Source organism: Herpailurus yagouaroundi, unplaced genomic scaffold, assembly GCF_014898765.1.
Source record: "Herpailurus yagouaroundi ecotype Mexico unplaced genomic scaffold, PumYag 308, whole genome shotgun sequence".
NCBI lineage: Eukaryota > Metazoa > Chordata > Mammalia > Carnivora > Felidae > Herpailurus > Herpailurus yagouaroundi.
The window spans coordinates 106071-127157 of NW_024412525.1; the positions used below are offsets into that span (position 1 = coordinate 106071).

The 21087-nt window shown below is 35.7% G+C and overlaps 2 long non-coding RNA genes across 2 annotated transcripts in view; both read right to left on the minus strand.

Moving 5' to 3' along the window:
• The window catches only part of LOC121021706 (uncharacterized), a 39806-nt gene extending 26779 nt beyond the window's left edge, over positions 1-13027 (minus strand). Inside the window, exon 1 of the long non-coding RNA XR_005786661.1 lies at positions 12803-13027. This is a non-coding gene — a long non-coding RNA (uncharacterized LOC121021706). The remainder of the gene's footprint in view (positions 1-12802) is intronic.
• On the minus strand, positions 4470-10446 carry LOC121021707 (uncharacterized). The gene is made up of 2 exons (XR_005786662.1): positions 6417-10446; positions 4470-6177 (listed from the first exon to the last, which is right to left on the minus strand). It is a non-coding gene; the product is annotated as an uncharacterized LOC121021707 (long non-coding RNA).
• Positions 13028-21087: the final 8060 nt, after the last annotated feature.

Genomic DNA, 21087 nt, shown 5'->3' on the forward strand with positions numbered 1-21087 from the left:
GAAATTAATCTGTAATTGTCTGATTTATGACACAATCTGAATAGCTGTTAGATTGTTGATCACAATTTCCTAAAAGGGTAAATTAAATCTCTTACATAGACTTTAGTAGAAAAAAACTCAATATAATTATAGCTCTTTATATTTCAAGTGCATTTTTGTAATTCACTTTATGTTTATTAGTTAACGCACTTGACATATTTTCTCCCATGGACTCCCATCACTCATGCTGTACTCTTGATTTTTGGACTTTTAGTATTACCTTTGCTTCTGACATTTGAACCTGAAAATTCGGTTCTGTATATTTAACCCCTGTGGGAGTTCAATATACATACACCACAGTCATAAACTAGTTTAAACCTAAAGCATAGCCTAAATTAGCAAGAGAATTTATAACTTGCTTAAGTTGTTCGTAAACAAGAAACTTGAACAAATTTGCATTGCTAAAATCCAGGGTAAAAATGTTGTCAGAGTTCCTCAACAGTCTTTCAATGATCAACTTCCCTATAATAAAAATAGTGGTAGTGCTAACTTGAAATACAACTTTGGTAATACTTTGAAGATGTCTATTTTGTAACTCTTTGTACTAAAGTCTAGATCAGCATCTGGGAAACCCCCACAGTCATATCACATGATTGCAGTAATAACAGTTAAGATCTACCCTTCAGAGAATCCCTTCTTTGGTTGTACAACCCAGTGGTTCCAGATTATTATGGAGTTTGTAAAGACTAGCCTACTTAAAAAAATTTTTATGAAAAAGTGACCATGTTGTTTCCTGACTTGACTTGGCTCAACAATAAAATGCATTGTCTGAATTATCTAGGCTTTCCTTACACTATATGATTTTACATACGATACTTCATGCAGGATATTAGCAGATTCACATGAAGAATATCCATCAGAAGGCACATTCAAGAATCAAAGTTTACATACAAAGGGATTTAACAAGTGAAAATTAAACATTTAAAAGGAATAGTTTTGAGAAAGTGTAAATATGACTGTGTTTCCAATAGGCTGGACCACTTGGCACATGTATACCATATTGAGATTATTTTGCAAGCACAGAATTCATTAATCTGTTAATAGTCTCAATTTCAGCTAATCATGCAGAGGTATGTCCTGGGACCTTGGAGGTCTTGTGTCCCTAATTCCCTAAACTACTGACAGGGAAATTGAGATCCCAGAGGAGTCACTCAGTTATTTAGTAACATATCTTCTTACTCCATACCTAGTGTTCTTTCTATTTGCTGTGTGACTCTAATGAGAAACTGACATCAAAATACTGAGAGACGTTAATAAATTGACCAGAGTTTTGGAGAAATGAGAATAAAAAAGACCTCAATGAATGGCACTATGAAATTATTTGGAAGGAGGGGTGCCTGGGTGGCTCAGTCCGTTAAGCATCTTGACTTCGGCTCAGGTCATGATTTCAGTTAGTGGGTTCGAGCACCGCATTGGGCTCTGTGCTGACAGCTCAGAGCCTGGAGCCTGATTCAAATTCTGTGTCTCCCTCTCTTTCTGCCCCTCCCAGCTTGCACTGTCTCTCTCTCTCCCTCTCTCTCAAAAATAAGTAAACATTTAAAGAAATTAAATAAAAAAAAGAAGTTATCTGGAGGAAAAGGATATTGGCAGCTAAAAGGCTAAGGAAGATGACAGGAAGCTGAGAGAGAAAAAAGAAAAAAGTTCCATAGATATTTAGTAAATATGTTTGCTGTTCTTTGGGCCATGTTATAGGAAAAGAGCTTTTAAAAATCAGTTTTCCCGGGGTGTTTGAGTGTTTCAGTTGGTTAAGCATCCGACACTTGATTTTGGCTCAGGTCATGATCTCACTGTCATGAGATAGAGCCCCGCATCCAGCTAAGTGCAGAGCTTGCTTGGGATTATCTCTCTCTCCCTTTCTCTGCCCCTTCCCCACTCATTCTCTCTCTCTCTCTCTCTCTCTCTCTCTCTCTCTGTCTCTCTCTCAAAATAAATAAATAAACTTAAAAAAAAAGTTTTCCATACTCTTGAATTCATTTTATAGAAATAGAGTGATATCTTAGAATCACTTTGCTGTACAAAAATTATAGAAGAGATAAATTCTAAATATACTGTATAGCAATTTATTCTTTTAAGAAATGGTGCAGTCAAAATTATTGTATTATGATTATTATTATCATAATTATTATTATTATTTACCCCTAACATAAAATATGAAAGGTCACATTTATTGAAGCTTACAGGATACTCTGGCTTGAACGAGAAAAAAAGATGGAATCCTACGTACTCATCTCTTACCATCTTTAAACTATCGTAGCCTACATATTTCCTGAAGTAAATATTTACTAGTGGTTAATACGGTCCAATCTTGAAATAACATGTAGTTCATAAATGAAAGTTGAAAAAACTGAGTTTGGTTGGAGAGCAAGCTCAAGTTATCTAACCTAGGGACTTCTTTGCATGTTTTCCCTTTAGGCACTAAGATCTTGACTTAATTTTGTGTGTGTACGTGTCTGTCCCAATATGTATGTATGTATGTATGTATTATTATTATTTTAAATATAATTTGTTGTCAAATTGGCTAACATACAGTGAGTACAGTGTGCTCTTGGTTTTGGGGGTAGATTCCCATGATTCATCGCTTACATACAATACCCAGTGGTCATCCCAACAAATGCCCTCCTCAATGCCCATCACTCATTTGCCCCTCTCCCCCTCCACCCGCATCAACCCTCAGTTTGTTCTCTGTATTTAAGAGTCTCTTATGGTTTTAAATTGACTTTAGGTATCTCTTGATACACCGCTACCTAAATAATTAGTAAGGGATCTATAGGGAAAAATATATTTAAACTCACCCTAATGTAATTCTGAAATTTTTTCTCTGAAGGTTATGTTTAAGGGAACACACACCATTAAAATTTGGAAGCAGATTTCCACTCTGATGCCCTCACAGGGGGGTACGTAGCATTAAAAGGTCTATATGGCAAGGCATTACCAAATAGTTTATGCAAATCTGTAGCAACACTGTCTTCAAATAAGGATCTCAGTTTCAATCCATTTTTCAGAAGCGCATTTGCTCCTCTTTAGAGGGAAATCTGGCTCCACATGAAGAGACAAAGAACAATCCTAAAGTCAATGCTCATTTCTTTACCTATGATACTGTTGATATTTTCTTATCAAATCAAACCAAACATAACTTTGTGGCTCCTTAGAATATTTTAAAATGAGCATCCTTATGAGATGCTATAAGTGTAAAGTATGAAAATTAACATCCAGGCATGAAGTTGTCTATAATGCATGCTCCTTTATAAAAACAATACAATGAGAGCAATAGAGGTCGTGTTAAAGTATAAAGCTTTAACCATATTGCCAATCCTTTATGTAAAGTGAAAATAGTAAAGTGTGCAGGACTCGATTCTACAGAGTTTGAATAAAAGGGAGACATTTTCTCAATTTCTGCAACCAAGGGAGTTAGTCGACGTGGGGTAAAGAAATCTGTTAAGTCTTTATATTAAATCATCATTACAGTTTTTTAACTACAAATGGATAAATGCTATTTCCAACAAATATGTTCACTTGAAAAATTCTCAATAATTTTAAGGTAAATTTAGAAGCAGCGAATTTAGGAACTTCATATTTGATATTTCATCCATTTTGTACTGCTTGTGGTACATAACTAGGTGATTAAAAATGAAGATATAAAAGATAGCCTAGCAAGTAAAAAATAGTGATTACTTCTATATCCAAAGGGACATCAAAAAATGGAAAGGGGGCTGGGGTTTTCAACCGTAAATTTATGCCATTTAAAGAATTGCCAATTAAACAAAACACTCAGCAGAAAGATAAAATAAAAGTGTAAATCTTTTAGTGTATTCTATAGGTGAATAGTTCTATTTTCTCCCTTTATGTTTACTTAATTAATTTTGAGTCATTTTATACGCTTTAAGCATGTTAGCTATCATTCCAGAGGCATAAACCTGGCTATTTTATTCAAAATATCGATTAATGAATAGTATAAATGGATTTTCTCTTATAGTTATCAAACACTATGCAAATACAGAAATATACTTCATAGAAATGTTGCAGTAAACAAGTTATACTATATCCCAGGAGCGAATACTAAGGCATTTCTGTCCTCTTCTCTTAGCTAATGCAGTTTTTAGAAGTAAAATTCATCCTCTAGGAAAACAGACAAAACCAAAAACAAAACCTAGACCATAAGAGCTTCAGGTATTATAAGAGTGTCTATGTAAAAATTTAAACAAAATCATTATATAGGTTTTTCTATGTTAACTTCAAAGATAATTTGTTTAGATAGAAATCACTATCTTAAATATTCTTACAAAAATTTATCATAAAAAAACTTCACCATAACAGCAAACGTACCAAGCTGGTTTAAATGTAAGTTGCGCTTCGTTATATCTCGAAGAACACCTACAGTCATTGTTTATTAATTATAAAAGAAAGTGGATGTAAGTTTACAGATCTTAACGTTTGTTTTTTTTTTAAACTCGGGCATGGTGACTACTGGATTGCTTTTTATGCTAAGAGCACTCTGTTCATTCACAATTTGAAGCTTGCACATAGTGTCCAATAATGGTAAAGCACTTGCAAAAATGTTGCACCTGGGACAGGGAGGAGTGAGGAGAGCAAAGGTCAAATCCAGGCCTTAATAAGCATTGACTACACAGACTTTAGACTCAGTGAAAAGTCCAGACGACCCCTGCAGCGTCATCTTACAGCTCTGATTTTCTTCTTTTCAAGATGTAGTATAATCCATAAATACAACCAAATCACTAGCAGCTTAGGCTTTGGTTTGATTTTTATCTTCCAGGGCTTGTTCCCCACCTCTTCACAGAGATTTGAAAAATTAACCCTTTTCTGTCCTCAGACTAACCAAAGAACGAATTTCTTCCCGGTCACTGTTGTCAGCTTAAATCTTTATGTCCTTTCAGGGTGAGGGGAACACATTGTGAAGTGCTTACAACAACCAGAGCATTGGCATTTTCTCCCATTTAACGTGGACGAATATCCTAGCGATGGCTGATAGTACCAAGGCAATCAGACGACTGTACAAATCAGTGAAATATGTCTCTTTTACGAATGCTTCTAAACAATAAACATAATACTTAAAACCTTAAATAGAATTTTGGTTCAGTTCTGGTTTCCCATCACACAGAGAGGTTGCATTTACCTACAGATTACTAGATAACCCATATGCATGATAAACATATAATTAACTCGAATCAACTTTTTGACATATTCGCCTCGTTTTGGGTCATCTGGTGCAGTTTGCTCTCTCATATGCTTATGGACATAATCTCTTTTCATACCGTTGTCCTATTCAGCATTTGCTGAGGGAGAGGTTAGGCCCTTTAAATTAAAACAGTAAATTTCCCTGCAGGAAATACACCAAATCAAGTATGAGTTGCAGGAATGAAGAGTCCACCACAAGTGCATTACTTAAGAGAAAACTTCCACTCCAAAGTGGGCATAGTCCACTTGCTGGAAGTGAGAGCTGTCCAATCAAATTCAGTGCAATCTTGTTATTCTGTTTACCACACTGCAGACTTTCAGAATGCCAAAGACATCTGCGTCTGCTCCTACACTTATTCTTTTGAGGTCACGTAGACCCGGTTGGCCCCACTTCCTTCACAGTTTAAAAATATAAAATTAAAAAAAAATACAGCTCTGAGTGTGAACCGTAGCTGCGTAATTAAGGATGAGGCAAAGTCCTACCTAAGCAGAAATGGCTGTGAACATAGCAAACTGGGTGGGAAGCAAGTGTTCAGATGTGTGCTATAGTCTGGGGAAAGATTCTTCAGAAGGAACGTGAAAACAGATACAAATGCAGCCCCCAGAGAATTAAAGGGGCCTGGGTTTCTCAAGGATCTCTGTTTCTGACTGATGATCACAGGCTTACAGAACAGCAGAGGGGATATAGTGAGGGGCAGACATCTTACACAGCTGCAAAGCTCCCAAAACTGATTATAGTTTCTCCTGTGCTCTTCGTCTAAAGAATTAGGATAAACAGGAAAACTGAGTAGCAAGTCTCAATCATGACCCCATATAAATAAAAAGAGTAAAGCTCATTTAAAATGCGTGATTATCTATGATCCTGCAGAATCGAGGTCTATTTTTCAGAATAACATGGAAGAAGAGAAAGTGGGAGTAACTCCCAGTTGTATTCCTTGTTTTTACCTATCTGTTTTTTTTTTTTTAATTTTTTTTTCAACTTTTATTTATTTTTGGGACAGAGAGAGACAGAGCATGAACGGGGGAGGGGCAGAGAGAGAGGGAGACACAGAATCGGAAACAGGCTCCAGGCTCTGAGCCATCAGCCCAGAGCCCGACGCGGGGCTCGAACTCCCGGACTGCGAGATCGTGACCTGGCTGAAGTCGGACGCTTACCCGACTGCGCCACCCAGGCGCCCCTTTACCTATCTGTTTTGACCATCTTAGCTTCAACCATCTGAAATTACTCCGCCAATATAATTTTCACTATTTTTCTCAAGATCCCGTTATCCATTATCTCCTACATAAGAGCCACATTCACTTTCATTTGGAATCTGTTATTTTTAGGAGTAAAACTAAGCTAAAAATATGTATAATTTTTAGACTTTGTGTTTCTTAGGTTTTCTGTTTATATTTTGATGTCTCAAGTCCCTAAATATATTTTATTCATTTCGGGTAGTAGAACAAAAATGTGCTAAATCCCTGCCATATATATTTTTTCTAATTGATTTTTATGATTCACAAATCAGGAAGAAAATTTATAAAATATGAGACACCTTAACTAACACATATATTTGATGCAATGGGAGTTTTAATATTTTGTTAATACAAATTGACTCATATATATATATATAATATACATATATGAAAATCTCAGAAATTTAAGTTTTACAAGGTGCATAAAGAATTGACTTTATACGTTGGTGGCATAGAACATGCCTTCATAGATGTGAATCCCATGACCAACCGCATGTCAATTTTTGTGTACTTTTGACTCAAAGAAATTCGTTTTGATCTTATCACTCATAAAAAGCATTTTTCAAACAATTGCACTAGTGTGGCTTTTGATTAGGCATCCCATTTTTGATAACTAGTGGATAAAAGGTTACCTGGATAAGAATGAGCAAAGAATTCTAAATCTGAGACAGTGTTGCTGTGAGGCCAGTGTTTTCTCAATAACAATGATAATTAATTCAGAGTTTTTCTTATCTCTAGCATGTATTTTAAAAATCTGCACCTTTGGTACGGGTTTCTGTCTTTATTAGTCAAAATAATGTCTGTATCAGAAGGATAATTTGTTTTCATCTAACACTTTTGCCATTCTAAAATTACATTTTTAAAAAGGGAACATCTTTGAGTTTTTGAAGTAATAAACTATGAAGAAAATTATTTGAGTCAAGAACTTGTCAAGAAGAAAAACACCCTAAAAATTCACATGCCCACTTTACCAGCATATATGATTTGCTACTTAGCCATTGACCCTACAGATCATCTTCAATGTTTGGTATCTTTTACAAATCCAAGTCCAAATGAAATCTCCAGAAAAAAAAAATTATAAATATAATGACTTCACATGTAATGGACCAGGAATTTTATATAGTAGATACTTTCAAGGTAAATTTAACAGTATATATGTGTTTCAATAATAATGATGTGTTCAAATAAGTTTAGTATCATAATTCTTTCATCTTAATTCAATCATTATGCCAATGTTGTAATGTTTTTTTAACCCATAAATTGCTTAGCAGGTAGTTGAAAGACTATGGAGGTGTGTGATAACTTTTCTGATTACTTATGAAATGGCAGAAACACCCGACTCAAATAATTTGCATTGAGCAATAATCTTGTAGCTATATTAATATGACTAAATATTAAATGTTTTCAATTAGTTTAGATTGACTAGTAAGGGGAAAACACAAAGACAAAACTGAGGCAGTGAGCCTCACAATGCCTCCACTGATTTCTCCACTGGCCCTTCCTTTGCACATGGTCAATTAGAATTGAAAATCCTGAGCTGATTTCATTCGCTGGAATTTTTAAGCAGGTCAGGAAGAAAGATGTTATTGAAAGGAAAAGTCTCATCTAAATAAGAAAGGAGCACGTGGCCATCTGGTCTTAGCTATACATATAAAAAGTTATTTCAGCTGAACTGCAGACTTGGTGTTTAAAAAGATGTGCCAAAAACCAACCCCAAATCTGTTTACGGTAAAATATCCCAAATGTTTCTTTTTAAACCTCCAAATATGCAATACACAGATCATTTCCTATCTGTGATTCATGAGCCCATTTGACCCCAGCGCCTCACTGAGCTTGACTGAGTTTCAGGCAGTGGAACATTCAATCACTCTTAGAATACTATTCCTTAATGGGATATCAACAGGACCGTGGGTCTTTCGAAAATTGTGAAAATAACTTGGATAGTTTTCACTCAAATTAATTTTGAGGGCTGTCTGCAGGTAGATTTGACAGAATAAAATCTGAGGCATGAAGCAGCCAAACCAATTTTCCTTCTTTTCTCATTGTGACTTGAGGTTCCTGGGCATTCTCTTTGTGGTCGGTGCTCAGACATCCACTCAAAATAACTTCAGGCCTCAAAGCCTAAAGGCTAAGTTTAAAAAAAAAAAAAAAACAACCCAATCTGTCTTTTCATAAGAGAAACTGAGTGTGAGTCTACTTTTAGAAACCATCTTCATAATGTAAAGAAACAAAGTTTCTTTAAATAACATTGTATACCTCTTGCCACATTAGAGTCGTCTCTATTTGGACATGATTGAAATATAGTTTGATATGAGGCATTTGCAATAATTACATCATCAACACATTAATTTGGCCATTATCTGACTATGCCCTTCTGCTAGCATAGACATAGCTAGTTGACCTCCCCATGTAAATTTCATTGTGTTAAAATATGTTAATATCCTAATGCAATAGCTTTTAAAAATAACTCTCGTTATAATAAAATACCAACAATTATATTTGGTCATCAGACTCTCTTCAAATACATTTTATATATACTGTATCTACACACATGTGCAAGAATACACGATTATAATATCAACATATATGCTAAGCAAGAGTGTAGGTTTTCACTAAAGTCTTCAGAAAAATAATTGAATTAAGAATATTCTCATATATGAAACACAACAATCTTGACAGATCTCTGACATAAGATATCATTGGTTGTTTTTGTATATTTACTATGTTTGTTCTGTCATTTCAAATAAATCATTACTATTGTGTAAGAAGAATAAACTGTACTATAGTAAATTGTTCTTTCTCCTTTATGCTCTGAAAAACCATTTGTTCTTGAATTGGCGTTACGTAGTTCAACTATTTCAATCAAGTCCATTATCTTCTTCTCTTTGAAAGATGCCTCTTTAGTAACCTGTATTCCCAGTGGGCAATGTCATGTTTTGTTTTTAGAAAGTAGGTGAAATTTAAATCCAACAATTTTTAATTTTTTATGTTTGATAAAACAATTCTTAACTCATCCTCAGGCAAGAACTCCACTATACGCTGGAAAAACTATTTATGTAAAAATTATGGAGTCAGGCCCAAAAATTTCTCAAAAAAGTTATTTATTAGTTCACACTGGAGTCTTTAGCCCACAGAATGTCACCTAACTTGTGTGGCTTGTTTTTTCTAAGTACAAAATGTGTCCATTCTTTGAGCTATATACTTTTCTCAACAAAAGTAACATGAAAGCAAAAAAAGAACAAAACACTTTTTCTCTTGTTTTAAAACAATCACACAATACATCGGCAAGGTTCATCTCATTAATTTGTATGTTGGTGTATAAATAGTGCTGTTCATATACATGTGTCTTACAAATCCTTTCAAAATTAATCCTTTTCCGAGTGTGCAAGAAGGGAGCATTAAGTTCAACTTCCAAAATTTAAAACAGAATTTATCGAATGTTTGGCATATAAGAACTGGTTAAGTATACCTGGCCATTCTAGAATAATAGAGATTAATTTAAATTACATATAAAAACTTAGTAATGAAGAAACATTATGTATGCAAAGTTGTTCTGTATTGATGTCTCAGATATGGCAATATGTTTCAGTAAAATTATTCAACTTTGTTCTATTTGAGTAAAATAAAATAGTACAAGTAAATACACACATTATTAACAATCTGGACACTCCTTTGGTGGATAACTGTCTAGTGTAAAACCCACAAAATAAACTTGAAAACAGATATAAGCTCTACACCGGCCCACAAAATTTTAACCAAATTAACATCTAACCCAGAGCACATGAAATAAGCATTATATTTAAATCATTGGCATATACTCTTTAACCAATAAGTTGAGAGTGAAACGATTTAATATTTGCAAAAATTGAAATGGCAAATAAGAATCACCAAGTCATAACATCTATCAGCATTATAACATTTTTATCCAAGTGATTGCAAAATGTTCTGGAGTTTTACCTCCTATTCATATCATTGAAATTCAACCACCTCTGAAACGTTCAACCAGCATATTAGTAACGCTTCCCAGAACGAAAAAACTCTGCCTGACTACATACATCTTTATAAACATGCCCATGCTGCCCCACAAACACATCTTCAAGAAAGAGATAGCTACAAATAAAATAGTCCTTTCCTGTGGGTGTTGGTTAACCCCACAAACATGTGAACTTCCTATGGGCACACACCCAACAGACATTGGCGATTAGGTGATTGAAAATGTTGCCCACAAAGGCGAAATTTTATATGTGATGACATCACCAGCAAACCCGGGTTTCTCTGTGATATAATGATATAATTGCCTGGCTGAGTGTGTCTCTTGAGTGTGTGTGTGGGGGGGGGGGGGGGAGAGACAGACCAGAGAGCCTTAAAGAACAGCATCATCAGAAATGCTATAACCTTCTGCAAGGTTTGCAAGAATCTTTCCACAGACCTTTGACTTTTTCCAGATTTCTTACAGCTTAAGTTCATTCAAAAATGCATTTCCCGCACAGGCAAATTATGTTTTGTTTAGTTAGCACACTGTTAATCCTAAAATATCCCCCCGATGGGTCTGCTGAGATGAGATTTCTATACCAAATGAGGCATGTGTATCTGTATAATGTGATGCAGGACTTGCAGGGTCCCTTGAGACCTGCCTTTGAAAGGATAAGACGTCTTGGTTGTAAAGGTAATGAAAGGGTTAAAAATTGAGGCTGTCTGGGGTAAAAGAAAGGGGATATTGTTGTCTTTAATCTTTCCGCAGTATGTGTAAGACTTCCATCCCGGATCTGCACATAGCAGCGGAATAGGCTCGGCATGCATTGCGTGCAAGCTCCTTGATTGTAGAGGGGGGAAAAAAACCTGGCTGGAGTCCAGACAGGCTGGAGCTCTGTTGATCATTATGTCTAGCCTTCAGGTGTCTCAGCACACAGTGGGCGGCGGTGGGGGAGGTGTAGATAACATGAGAGCAGACAAAGAAAAAAAAATGGTGTATTTTAAAAAGATTATGCGAAAATTTGTGTCCAAGTCCTCTTTAAAAAATGAATCCTACCGTCTTGGACTTTTATAATTAGAACGCAAGCTCTGCTCTGGCAGATCTCTTTAAGCCATAATTAGTTATGTCTGGAGCCTTTGAATAATTCCTTTCAATAATTGATGGAGTTGATACTCTCTTTTAAAAATAAGGAGGGCAATGTTTTCTTACAAACTCTCTTTTTGTTGGAGGCTTTGTCGTTCAAAATCTTCATCAGTCACAATCACGTCGATTTGATTTGCCTTTTAATTTCTTATGAGACTTAGCTTATAACTTTTTAAGAATTTGGATGATTCTAGAAGTAAAAGCATAATGCATTGCTAGATTACCCTGGCTGAATGTAAAAAGAAAGCAATAATACAGGATCATTCTCCCCCATTTGTTTCCAATTATTTTATAAATAAATAAAAAAAACTGGTTTGTACGTCGCTTCTGTTTGAAACTCCATCAAAAAAACCTTACCAAGAATGTGAGATGCTAAGCATATCTTTTGCCTTCTGGTAAGAAGAAATCCCAAATTATTTTATTCTTCAAGCATTCTTCTATAAAGAAGCTTCCGCATGCTTCCTCCCCACCCCCACATCCTCACTCCACCCTATTAGGAATTTCAAAAAAAAAAAAAAATCTTTATACATGGAAGGCTGGATCCTGATACAGAAAGCTGTCTTTTCCTTCTGTCTTTACACTGACCACTTTACACGGTCACCTTTCACTTCTGCCGGGACTTTATTTCACATTTTGTGGACTAAAATGCTGAAACCAGTTCAGTCTCTATCATTATTATGAAATGAAAAGTGGTAGTTAAAAAACATAAATAAAAAGAAAGCTCTGGCTTGAAGCCATTGTTCAGAATTTCAGAGCTATTTGCCCCCAAGTGTCTTAGCAGTCTTTCATAGCTAATTATAATAACTGTCAGATGTCTGGAAAGTCTATGGTACCCTTGTCAGTGGAGTCAGCAAAGTTTGTCTTTTATTTTTCTTGGGGACAGATCAGATCTGATTAGACATAAAGAATGAAAAGAAGTGAAGTAAGTACATATGTGTGTGCCTTCATTTTTTCTTATGAACAAAGCAGCATACTGGAGCAATGTTCCGGGGTGCAGCTTCCTGCAGCTACTCTTTGGAATGCCTGACTTTTATTTTTAATTCTTTATCTTTAACGTAATAAAGCATGCAACAATTGTCCCTGAAACATTTTCCTGCCTGCTGAATACCTTTCCGTACACGTATAAAAGAGTACCCTAAAAAAATCTTCAAATATTTGATGCTTATGACATAAAACTATTTTAATCAGTACACTTGACGGAAAGAAATGTATACTTACAATTTCAAAATGGTTATTTGTGCTAGTTCCTTGTCCCCGGAGGCATAGCAGAGGCTTTTGCCAGACTGTCCCTGATGCAGGTGCAGAATCCCCGTTTTCATGACGGAGGGAGGTAGGAAAGTGCTTCACAAAGTCACTCGGAAGTCAGCCACTTGTGCTCAGGCATCCTTGCTCCTGTGAAAGCTGTACTATCTGCAGTTCTGAATTGAACTAAATTACAGCCCATGTGAAAGACAGAGGCAGCGAGTCATGTGGGAGATACACAGCCATCCTATTGGCCACCAAGACATAGCTTAGGCATTCTGCCTTTTCCACCATTGGTGAATAGTTAAAACTGAAAGCATCTGGATCCTCCTCTTGAGTTTATTTGTCCTTTATGTGTGGAAGAATGACTGTAGGATTTTACAGTGACAGAATTAGTTAAGAAAGGGACTGAAGTCATCCTTCACAGAAACCAGTGGGAGGAGATTGGAAGCTCAGCTTTTTCAAGATTTTTCTTTCCTTTTTATCCCCCTGCCCTGCAGTTTTGTCTGTGATTTGCCTGGTTGCCTGTCAGAAAAACGTGTGTGTGTGTGTGTGTGTGTGTGTGTGTGTGTGTTTTCCCAGTTAACTTTGGAGGTGACAGAAAGTAAATTTTCATCTCATTCCTTTGTGGAACTCAATCACATTTGGAAGCACAAAATCATTTTCTTTTTGTCAATCATGAATTTTCAGATTTTATTTTGATACACAAGCTTTATGCAGTTCTAAACTAGCAGACTAAATTATTCAATAGTGACCCAGAAATAGAATTAACTTTTTTGAGTTGCTGCTTAAAGCAGGGGGAAAAATAACTCTGGAAAACATTAAAAGGCAACAATGTCAAAGAAATCAAAGTAAGGGCTTCAGCTAAGCAGGGCTGGAGAGGAAGTATAATTTTTCTAAAGTCATTCTTTAATTTAGCACTTACGGTAATGCAAAACTGTAATAATACTGACAGCCAGAATTTATTTTTCAGTCACTTCAGGATGATTTCATTCACCCGATTCCTAAAAATCACTGGTGCATTTGTAAAGATTTAGGGGTACAAGTTACCCAAGAGATGATCAAATCCCATATTTCTAGGGTTGAAGGTGAGGAAGGTGGTCTCTGACAAATACTAACTCTATCCATTCACACTGATCCGCAGAGTTACGCAAAATAAATGGATAGCGAAGTGAATAGGAGTTCGCTCTTTCTTGTGTGCCTACCAAGACATAATCACTCTTGTTTAATTCAATCATTACAACAATCCATAGAGTCCCTTTTATTACTTTCGTTTCTCTGTGGCAAAGACAGATAATTTGCTACCATGTTTTGAACCCATATTTGACTGATTTCATGTCCTTGTTTTTCAAATAGATATGTTCCCTTCTAAAACAATAATGGTTATCTCTTATAGGTATCTTCCTTTTGTGTATGCGAGGTAATGTGCACAGCACTTCACATCATCTTGTTCAATTCTTACAACTATTAATAGGTTAGTTACTCTGTTATCCCCACTTTGTAGATGAGAAAATGGTGTTTATACTACCCAGTGTCATAAAGTTGGTAGTTGGTGGCACTTGATTCAAACCAATTTTCTTCCATTTTACTATGCGTTGTATAGAGATTGTCATCATGATGTTGAATAAGATGATATTTTTTCCCTTCCTCCTTTCCTTCCTCCCTTCCTTCCTTCCTTCCTTCCTTTTTCTTTCTGGTATAATATATTTGAATGTTTCAGCATAAACAGAGAATATACAGTCATGTAAGTGTGCTTAGATCAGACCTAGACCATACCATTAAAAGTGACCCTAATGTGACTATAAATAGGCATTAGCGTAGCAGGCATGGAGCCATATTTTTCTTTGGGCCTCAGGAGAGAGCCCCTCCATAGAATCTTGTAACAATAGAAGCTTCCATATTTGTTGAGGGAATGCATTTTCCGAGAACATTAGTCTGGAGTTTAAGGAGTCCTGCAGCTGGTTTGGAGCTTGAAACCCATGAATTAATAGGATCAGACAAGTCATGGATCCTTTCCAAAATGGCATCAAAAATTCCATTTCTGCTAGGGAAATATCAAGAGTCCTCCTGGAGTTTTTTGAATGTGTCCCTCCTCCAGCCTAAGGAACTTGCATTCACTCCTCCTCATCTCCATGTGGCCTATTTGTAGACTGGAGGCAATTCCTGAAGGAAATATGACTGCATCCTCACCACCTATGCAATCTAAAGTACACACTGCTCTCTCCTAGAGTGTGTTGTAGCTAGAATAGGTTATGCAGGTCCTAAGTAGAATTAGAAGATAATTTTTAGTCCTCTTCTTTTTGAATATTTTTTTTCATTGAATGGTGCTTAGTTTCCCATAAATTGTTGCCACCCCATCCAGAATTTTGGTAGTTCTGTCTTCTCATTCAACACTCAAGTGATAATATTATGTTATCGTATTTTTATTAAGTTTCTCTACTATAGTGTAAATATTTCAAGGGCTGAATTGTATTTCACTATTTTTTTTATTTTTTTTCAACGTTTATTTATTTTTTGGACAGAGAGAGACAGAGCATGAACGGGGGAGGGGCAGAGAGAGAGGGAGACACAGAATCGGAAACAGGCTCCAGGCTCTGAGCCATCGGCCCAGAGCCCGACGCGGGGCTCGAACTCCCGGACCGCGAGATCGTGACCTGGCTGAAGTCGGACGCTTAACCGACTGCGCCACCCAGGCGCCCCTGTATTTCACTATTTTTAATCCCTCTTAATTCCTATCATAGTAGAGATGACACTAATTTTTGCTGTTTTTTTGTTTGTTTGTTTTGCAGTGACCTATTCACTGGTGGCCAACAGATCACAAAAAAAATCTGATAAATAATGCTAGTGTGTTAAAAAGAATATTTTAAAATAAAGTCCAAATAAATGAATCAGACACTGGAGGACAAATAGGGAAACTATTTTGAGACCACAGATTCTCACCAATTTTGGTCTAAATTAATCATACAGGACACTTCACTGATTTAAACTAATGGTCACAAGATTGGCACACAGTTACCTAACTCCTCCTTGTTGTCTTCACAACACAAGGCTTCTGGGTCTCAGATTCCCCCTTCATCTCTAGTTCTGCCATCACCCTGGTTGAGTTCAATGCTCATACAGGCAATCCAATCAACACTCTAATATCTGACTTCACTGATCTCAATTCTGATGATGGGGCCGCCTCCACTCCCACCACAATCACTCCACACAAACTGTAGATTGGAAAAGTGTACTGTTAATACTGCAAAGTCAAGTCACCTACTCTCTATCTACCATTTCCACCCTTCTACACCTCTTTTTCAACCTTTTCTGATACCTCCAATTCTCTGGCTCCTCCATTGTCTCTTTATCTATCATTCTCTTCCATGTTCCATTCCCTTTCCTTTCATACGCCTTGCGCTAGTATAGCCATATTTCATGACATCATACCACATCTGGTCAAGATACCCAACTTTCTTGCCTGGTTTGCCTTTTGATGTCCCATCAGTTCCACCAGGCAAAATCCAATTTAGGATACAGGGGATAATCTCCTCTCTTCTGGGCTTCCAAGGGATGCTAGATAAAAATCAAATCCATCTATAAAAGACATCACTATAAGTTCAGAGTCTCCAGATTTGACTACTCAATGCTGTATAAAACTTATGTTTGCTCACTCAGCTTTTCTCATTTTCCACAATGCTATCCACTCTTTTTTTCTCTCTCTACTCTTTCTCCCTAGATTGCATTGCCTTTCCATCCTTAGAGGAACTAACTTGCCAAAATGTAGATTCATCCTTTTCTTATTCTTTCCCATTACAATGGAAAAGTTTTTCAACCTACCTAAGGCAAATCAATTACAGTGTTCCTAGATAACTCCTCCTGCTGTTTTCAGAAAACTTTTCTTAAATGTCTCTACCTTTCTCAAATTGTCAGCAGCTCCTTGCCTACAAAGTTTTTTTTACTAGCATTTTAAGATGCTCAAGGGTCTTCGATATTTAAAAATCCTTGCCTTAGGTACCAGGTCCCCCATCCTGTATTGTGTCTTTCCTGGGTAAACCTCTTAAATGATTTAGTGACATTCACTATTTGTAGTTTCTTTTTTCTCACTTCTCTACTTATGCAATCTGGCTTGTGTCCTTGCCATATATATATATATATATCAGATATATATATATCAGACTTTCCTCAAGCTGTTTGATTCATTGTCCCCACTGCCTGGAACACCTTTGTCTTAGATCTTTACCTGTTGGCTCCCTCATCATCTGTTTCTCTTCACATGTTACTGCTCAGGCAAACTTTTCTTCATAGAATGACACCCACCTATTATCCAATCTAATTTATTGCCTGGATTTGTTTTTTGCCCATTGAACTTATTATCATCAGAAAATATATCATTTTCCAAATGTACTTGTCTGCCATATGTCTCTCCCCACCTGAATATGAGCCTTGTTTTCTGAAGTTTGTTGTGTTTATTGTTCACACTTTGAGCTAAAAAATCCCAAATATCCTATATAACAGCCATTCAGTATGTTCAGCTGCAAAGGACTGGTTGAGAAAATGAAACTGAATAAAATGTCCAATGCAGTGGTGATGTAAATAAAATTAAAATAACACCAATAAATTAGTTTTGTGTTTATATGTTTTGCTGATTCTTTAAAATTTGTATCTATGTGCTTTTATAATTATTTAAGTCCAGTAAATAAATAAAAAGAGTATATCTATATTTTTGTTACATAAAGATACTCTTTCTAGGGTGCCTGGGTGGCTCAGTCAGTTAAGAATCTGACTCTTGATTTTGGCTCAGGTCATGATCTCAAGGTTCATGAGTTCAAACCCCATGTCAGGCTCTGTGCTAACAGCATAGAGCCTACTTGGAACTCTCTGTCTCTCCCTGGCTTTCTCTGTCTCTCAAAAATAAATAAATAAATAAATATTTACAAAAAATAAAAATACTCTTTCTACATTAAAAAGCTCAATTTATACTTTCAACTTTCTGAAGGAAAATCTATTAAAGAATGAAATATCATTGATGGAAGAATTGGACCTTCTAAATTGCATATTATTAAATAATCCCAGAATACATACCATATTATAAATCCTAAAATGTCTTTAAGAAACACATTTACCAGTAACTGTCTTTTATATGTACAGTACTTGATATGTACTTGATATATCTTATATTTCAAAGCTCTTTAAGGCCCACTGTTATATTTGATATTTACAATGACTCAGTGAGAAAAGTATTGCTATCCCCTTGACTATGTACAGAGAGACTAAGATGTGGAAAATTACATGATTTATAGAAACAATGCAACATAGAATCAGTACCATGTCTCTGCACTCGCGACACAAGGTATGATGTCATGAGATGTGGGCTATACGAGGGCAGGAGGTTAAGAGTTCCGTAGCTCAAATATGCAAGTATTAAATTATTGGATTATGTTAAGCCTTCTAACTTGGCCTCAACTTTGTATTCTGAAATAAAGGACACATAGAAATTTCTGCTTTTCACACATTTACATACAAAATGTTTTTTGTTATAAAATTAGCTGTTGGTAGTAATTTTGTTTGTTTGTCATGGGTGGTCTGAGACTTGGGTGGGAAAATTGGGATCAGACGAAAATGAGAGATATCTGAGCAGGAAGTCTCTCAACTGTTCTGAATTTATAATGAGCACATATCGGGATGTGTGGTCAGATCTCAGGGAGTTGGGCCCAACATACTGAAGAGTTTGCTTCTTACTCTTTTTTTTCTTTTTCTTTTTTTTGAACTTCGTAAAAGACAAACCTTTTATGAACTTAGATGTTTACCTTTAAGTGACTGAAATGCTTTTGATTTTTCTCAGTTTATTACCCTCTCTTGAGTGTGATGTTCACATTTCCTACGAGTAAAAATTAATATCCAGACATAGAGGATTTCCCAAATATGCACATGATTAATGTAGAACACAGTAAAAACCCCACTATTTTGGCTTGTCACTTTTCATGTGGCTGTGTTGGCATAAAGTGAACAAGCGAGAGAAGTAGGATGACCTACTGTTGTCTTAAATCTCCCGACTTCTAATGCCTTCGATGATCAAAAGCAAAGTGCATTTTCTGTTTCTTCCAATCAGAAGGAAACAGCTATGTGGACAGCATACAGTCTATAAACAGAGACTCTAATTTTTAGAACAAAAGTCACCAAAACAAGGTATCATCACTAGCTTGTCTCAGATTAATATAACACAATTACATTTATGTGAAAGAACAATGATTTCATTAGAGTCTTAATTTCACTTATCAGTACATCTTTTGAATGTTTATATCTACCTACCACATGGCAATGCTTTTCTAACATTAATGTGCCCATGAATTACCTTGGACTTGGTTTAAAGCTGGTTCCATAGGTGGGGGGCATGGTTTTAGATTCAGCATGTCTGTCTAGCAATCTCCCTTGTGATGCTGATGATGCTGGTCAGCTGAGGACACTTTTATTAGCAAGGCTCTGGAAGCCACTTAGAAGTATTAGATTAGAACATAGCATTAGGGACCAACTACTCAATACGGCTTACTAATTATCTCCAGTGGGAGAGTTTCTCTCATTTTCTTCCCCCCCCCTTCTCCTCAGCTGTCCATTTTCTCCCTCACCCTCCACATTTTGTCACACCTTGCTATCACTTGGCGTATGATGTTTCATGCAGTTGCTGAACTCCAGGTGATGCCTTTAAAAAAGGGGCACAACATTCTTATCTGATCCTCGGCCACACGGCAGCCAAGCAGAATCTATAAAATGTCTGCTGAGCCATGCCACAGCTCCTGCTCAGAGTACTGCTACTTTATTTCTCCATTTGAGATATTACAGTCACCTTTAATCCAGATTTGCACTCTGGTATGATTTCACTTAGTCCTTAAAATTTTTTTTTTGGGGGGGGGACTTAAAACTATGAAAACTAATTTTTGCCTAGTTTTTGTTATATTTTTATGCCAAAATAAATTTTAAAATAATATAAATTTTTTTCCTGAAATGCTTGCTCAACATTTTGCTGGACTGATTTTTTTTTACAAATATTGAAAACTTTATTTGAAGTCAGAAATGCCCACTTTAATTATTTCTATTCAATATTCTACTGCTTGCCGTAACAGATACAACAAAACATTAACAAACAAAAAGAAATAAAAAGCACTAAGGATAGAAAAGAAATGGATAAAGCTGATATTGTTTACATGATTGTGGAACGACAACATACAAAAGAATCTGTAAACTTTTAGAATTGACAATAAATGTAGCAAAGTTGCTGACTACAAGAAAAATCAATATACAAGAATTATTATATTTTTATGAAACAAAATAATTGTACTTGTGGCTAGTAAGCAACAAAAAGTAAAAAATAAAATTTTAGAAAGATCATTTATGATAGCACCAAAATAATCAAAATATTTGAGGAATCTAATGAAAGATGTGTAAGACTTATGTACCAAAAACTAACATTACTGAGAGAAATTAAAGATTTAAGCAATTAAGGAGATATACCATGTTCATGAATTTTTAGGCTATCAAGTCCCCACAAATTAATCTATATATCTACTGCAGTCCCAATATAATTTATAGCAGTTACAGACTAAATGTTTCTGTCCCCCCAAAATCCATATGTTGAAACCCTTAACACCCACTGTAATGATATTAAAACATAGGGCGTTTGGAAGGTAATTAGGTCATATGGCTGGAGTCTTCATGAATGGGATTAGTGCCCTTATAAGAAGAAAGATTTATTTATTTATTTATTTATTTTTAATCTTCTTTTTTTAATTTTATTTTTTATTTTATTTATTATTTTTTTAATATATGAAATTTATTGTTGGACTGATTTTGTTAAAGAGCATTCTCCAGTGGTGTTGTTCCACGAGACAGCACCTGCATGAATAAATATAATTAGGTAAGTATTTATCCATTTGGATATCCAGTGGTGAAAATTTTAGGCAATGACTACTTGGAGAGGAAACATTTTGGTAAGAGGTGAGATTATTTTATGATCCTTAAATAACACCATTAAGTGATGTGCTATCTACTGCATTCTGGGTTTGGCATTTGTTTTTTCTAATATCACACATATGAGTAACTTAAGCTGTTCTAGCTTCCTTGGTATAAATTGAGTATCCATATGGTAGTAATGCAGTGAAATGCCAAGGTTGAAGTACTTTCAGCCCTATTTAGGGAGTTGTAAATATTTATGGAAACTTCTGCAGAATGCTCATTTAGTCTTCCTAGGACACTTTCATGAAAATTTCTTTTCTGTTATTTCTTAC